The following is a 5,423-nucleotide window of genomic DNA, read 5'->3' on the forward strand; positions in this document are numbered from 1 at the left end:
TCGAAATATTCGACTGGGTCGATTAAAATGGCCCACCTTGTATATACACGAAGGTGGATCAAATATAAACGAGCCTTTTGCAGAAAAACTATATATTTTTCAAAATCAATTCTAATTTATATTTTGCCTATTTTTCTACATAGTCCCCTATCTTATTTATATACTTCCTTCAACGGTCTGGTAATTCTTTAATCCCGGTAGCATAAAAAGTTCGCGGACATGTATCAAACCAGTTGCACACGAACTGCTGCACTTCCTCGTTCGTTGTGAAGCACTGTCCACCAAGGGCTTCCTTGAGTGGCCCAAACATATGGAAGTCGCATGGTGACAGGTCTGGGCTGTAAAGTGGATGTTCTAAGACAGTCCAGTGCATATCGGCCAATTTTTGTTGTGTTATCGCCGCACGGCTTTCTTCTCTGCATTCAGCAACTTTGGAACCCAACGAGCTGACACTTTTCAAAATCCCAACTCATTGCGAATGATTGATTGCACACTTCCATAGCTGATCTGAAATTCCTGAGAGATTTCAAGAACAGTTAAGTGTCGGTCGCCTTCGATAAGTTCTCGAACAGCCTCGGTGTTCTGCGCTGTGATGCTGGTGCGGGAACAGCGGCAATGTTTTCAACACGCTTTCGTCCTTTCTGAAGTTCGTTATACCACTGCTTCACCCGAGCCCATGAAAGGGTTCTTTCTCCGAATTGTAGGAGTAAACGGCGCCGAATTTTAGCAGCATTTACATTTTCGTTGACGAGAAACTTAATAATAACACGTTGTGTAACTGCGGGATGTACCTCTTTCTCGTTCATCGTGATTGCTGCTGAGAGTAAGAAGCACGTGGCGCGCCAACGTTATTATTGCCTTCCACATGACCCTCCCCCCTCCCCAATATCCAAAACGTTGCTGACCCCTCACACCGCCGACGGACGCATAATTTAAAAAGGCTCGTTTATATTTGATCCACCCTTGTATAGCAGACTAATGTGCTGTCTGCTATGCCACGCTTGTTCTCAGAAGCTTTATGAGACATCTTGTACTTGGACATCTTATACTCGGTCACTTTTTATCATTCTTTATAATTATTTTCATCAAGACAATCGTCAAACCATGTGGTAAGCATTGTAATTTGAAAAAATTGTTCATCCCTTATAGTTGCGTTGAAAAAAATTATTGATTTTTGGAGTTCCTTTTAGCATCTGAGAGTAACATAATATATACCTTTAATGTTTTTCCTCTTTATGCAATTATTAAGAGTTTACATACATTATGCAATTATTAAGAGTTAAACAGTCAAAATTACAAATTAAAAACTTTACATTAAAAAAAAAATATACTGGGTCAAGCATTTAAATTGAGTCATTGTAGTATTATATAATAAAAATAAAGCAAAATAAAAAGAAATGTTTTAAACAAAAGTTGTAGGGTTTGGAAGAGGATATATTTTAGTGACTTTAACTTCGTTGTGTTGTCAATAATTTAAGGTTATTTCAAAGTCATCTTCATTTTTTAAAATATAATTATATAGTACTTTTAATACAATTCGATTTCTCTGTTTATTCTGCATATGAAAATCCTAGGGAGAAAACATAAAAAAGTGAATACTTTTTGAGATATTTTATTTTCTATACTGACATCATTCAATATAAGATATGAAATATCTTATGAAATTTATACATTTCTCGAAAATATTATCTTAATACTTTTCTATATAATAATATGGGAAAAATCAATTACTGATATTTATCATTACACATTGATATGTTATGCCCGCGGTGTTTGGACGCGACGGGTTTTTCGGGGTGAGGTGGTTTGAGCGGATCGGTGTCGGCCGTTGAAAGTCCGAGATCATCAAGAAAATAGTTTACTCAATATTTTGTTGCAATTATTTCTATGTCGGAAGTGGACCTTGTTCCTGACGTGCTCCAAGTAGGTTCGCGATAGTGCGAAGTGTACGTTAAGCGAGATACGCGATAATGTGGAGGTATAGTATCGGAGATCCTGGCCCGTGGGTCGGCGCTGATCTTAAATTTTTTTTTAACTTCTGATTTAACATTACAATCTATCATAATTAAGGATATTCAGTAATGTTTGTGAATATTTCGTTGTCTTGTCAGGTATATGCCCATGGGCACATTCAAAATAAATTCGTGTATTTCACTTAATTAAATCACTGGGAGTTCTTTTCTTTAGTCTTTGAGCTGTATTTTTGACGATCACCAAACGACTAGCGAGTTTGTTAGAGTGACTTAATATTCTATCTCTGTATGATTTCGTTAGATTTGCAATCTCCTTTCTAACGAAGGGGATATTTAAGTTGTTGTGAAGAATCTCGTTTAACACAAATGGTGCGTCAGCTATTATGCGTAGGATCTTAGATTGGAATCTTTGTATTATTTCTATGTTTGAATGCGAAGTGGTGCCCCAAAGCTATATCCCGTAGGTCCATATGGGTTGGATGATGACTTTATATAGTAATACTTGGTTTGTCAGACTTAGCTGGGATTTCCGTCCTATCATCCAATACAATTTCTTTAGAAGAAGCCCAAGCACTTTTCTCTTGGTAAATATATGGTTTTTCCAAATAAGCTTTCTATCAAGGTATAGTCCAAGATATCTTACACAATCAGCTTGTGGGATCGATATATTATTTAGTTTCACAGGCGAGCGGTTAAAATGTCCTAAGGAAAACGTGACGTGAATGGACTTGAGCTCGTTAACTTTAATTCTTCACAATTTAAGCTAGTTGGAGATATCGCTTAGACTACGTTGCAACACTATTAAGGTTAAGAACAGATCATCATGTATGGCTAATATAGTCGTGTTATTAGCAAACGTTCCAACAGTAGTGTTGGTGTTTACAGGAAGATCAGCTGTATAGAGCAAGTATAATAATGGTCCAAGAACACTTCCCTGAGGCACTTCCCCCCAGCTCGTACACTATAAAACCCAATTTGAGATGTTCCATGCATAACAAGAAAACTGTGATCCCCCAGGTAAGATTTGAGTAGCAAGTAATACTCGACCGGAAAGTTTTGTTTTATTAAAATAGTTTTATTTTGTTTTATTTAAATAGAAGACCTTCATGCCACATTCCATCAAACGCTTGGGAGACGTCTAAAAATGCAGCAGAGCAGTATTTTTTCCCTTTAAGTGTCTGATGGATTTTACTTATAAGCCTGTTCTTACGAATCTCTTATAACCTGTTATATAAGAGCTTATAAGCTTTTATGAACCTGCTCTATAGTGCTATGCTTTTGACGGAACCCGAACTTGTGGTTTCTTTTCCATATAATGGGTATTAGTCTGGACTTAATTAGTGATTCTAAAACCTTGGACAATATTGGCAGCAAGCTAATAGGTCTATGTGATTTGGGATCATCAGGCTTTTTATCCGGTTTGAGAATTATTGCGATTTGGGCTACCTTTCACTGTGGACTAAAATTTAGTTTAAGGATAGCGTTATAAATTTGTGTTAAATAAGATATTCTTGATTCGGATAATTCCTTAATACCCGACCTGTGATCAGATTATACCCGGGCGTTTTTTGCTATCTAAGTTTCTAATTTTAGCTAAAACTTCATGCTTAGTGAACTTGGCGATAGATTGGTTTGAGGTATACTGAGGTTTTTGAAGATCTCCACAAGATGTTCGTGTGACCCATCATAAAGATGCGGACTAAAAACTTTGCTCAGATGCTCCGCAAAAGTAGTAACTTTCTCTTCATTACTCCTTGCCCAAGAGCCGTCATTTCTATGCAATGGTAAGGACGCTGTTATGGGTTGCTTAAGTTTCTTGGAGGCCTTCCACAGGGAATAATTAGTAGCAAGAGTGCCATCTAGTTTCTGCAAGTAGAATTTAACCCCATCATTTTTTTCACTAGTCAAAAGTTTTCTGAGTTCCTCGATAGTATGGTTTAATTTAGCTTTAAGTATAGGACATTTGGTTAATTGCTACTTTTTCCGTATACGTCTTTTTTGTGCTACCTTATCTAAAATTGTTTTGGAAAATATAAGTCTGACCTCTACGCTTTCGTCGATAGGAGTCGAATTCTGCATGATAGTAATGAATATTTCCATTGCGTCTATTATATCGTTATTTGTTTGTAATCTTACATTGGGGTTCAGGATGGTATTAATAAGATTTTTAAAAAGATCTCAATTTATTTTACTCGTATGTAAGACGCATTTTTTGTTTGAATTACTATCTTTCCTATTAAGATGGCAAGCACTGGAGTGTGATTAGAGGATAGTTCCAGACAGGTTTTACATGTAATGTAATTGTTAGAAATGTCTTTAGTTATGCAGAAGTCAATAAGGTCTGGAGTTTTCTTCCTATCCGTTGGTCAGTATGTGGGATGGCCCGACGATACGACACCAAGCCCAAGTCTGTTGATGGAACTGAGCAATTCCCGGCCGTTCGTTGTTGTGAGTCTGGATCCCCAGTGGGTGTGCTTCACGTTGTAATCATCCCCACCTATGAAGCGACTTTCAAGGGAGTTAAAAAAGTTGTAATAGTTCTCCTTAATTTTATACCTTGGTGGACAGTAAATTGCCGTTATATTAATAGGAGCGTGCCAGTCTTCGAGGATAATTTGTAGCCTGAATAAAATTATCTTGAAATGAATTGACCTGATAATGTTTTATTTTGTTTTTAACAAGGACAGCTGTACCACCATGAGCATTACCTCTGGGTGATTGGTAAAATAAATGCAATAGTTAGGAATGCATATGTAACTATTATTTGTGAAATGAGTTTAAGCGATTAACATAATATCAATGTTATGTGTGTTCAAGAAAAGTTTAAGTTCATCCACATGTCGGGAGAGCCCACTAGCATTTCAAATGGCAAATTTCAGGGCATTGAATTTTGCTCAATTTCAGCCATGAGTTCACCAATTAATTTGGTTATTTTTAACAATTAGTTTAATATAGCTTGTAAAGCTTCCATATGATTTACATTCACACTTACGGTGGGTACATTTGTTTGAGATTTATCTCCGAGATCTCATTGGTGTTGTAGATGTTTTGCATTTTCAGACGTCTTTATTATAGGGTGTCTGCGAGCAATATCTGAATAAGAAAGTCTGTCACCGATTTTATCTATTGCCGCCATCATATTGGGTTGTATTTCCAGCAGCGCTCTCTAACTTTTTACTCCTAAGGGCAGGAAATTTAGCTTTTTGTATTTATTTATAAACAGAACATCCTTTATAATTAACCGGATGGTTTCCGTTGCATAATACGCATTTAACTCGATCCGATCTTTTCTTTCTTGGGTAGTTTGTAATGAGATGTTCCTCAGCGCATTTAACACATCTTGGTTTATGGTAGAAAAATTTCTTGGTGTATCCATACCTCTGGCAGTTGGCATATTGAGGAATATTTCTCTTAGGTCTGGGGGCATCAAATACAACTTTGCAATGTAGG

At 36.7% G+C, this 5,423-nt stretch overlaps 1 long non-coding RNA gene across 2 annotated transcripts; it reads left to right on the plus strand.

The window, feature by feature from the left end:
- Positions 1–1,646: 1,646 nt before the first annotated feature.
- Positions 1,647–4,593, plus strand: LOC106749941. 2 transcript variants are annotated; one of them, XR_001374896.1, is made up of 5 exons: positions 1,647–2,557; positions 2,650–2,779; positions 2,859–2,990; positions 3,567–3,757; positions 4,294–4,593. It is a non-coding gene; the product is annotated as an uncharacterized LOC106749941 (long non-coding RNA). The 2 variants fall into 2 exon arrangements; XR_001374897.1 differs by lacking the exons at positions 3,567–3,757; positions 4,294–4,593 and adding an exon at positions 3,071–3,497.
- The last annotated feature ends 830 nt before the right edge of the window (positions 4,594–5,423 follow it).

This window comes from Dinoponera quadriceps, unplaced genomic scaffold (genome assembly GCF_001313825.1).
Source record: "Dinoponera quadriceps isolate SergipeBrazil2010 unplaced genomic scaffold, ASM131382v1 scaffold4618, whole genome shotgun sequence".
In the NCBI taxonomy this organism is placed as follows: domain Eukaryota; kingdom Metazoa; phylum Arthropoda; class Insecta; order Hymenoptera; family Formicidae; genus Dinoponera; species Dinoponera quadriceps.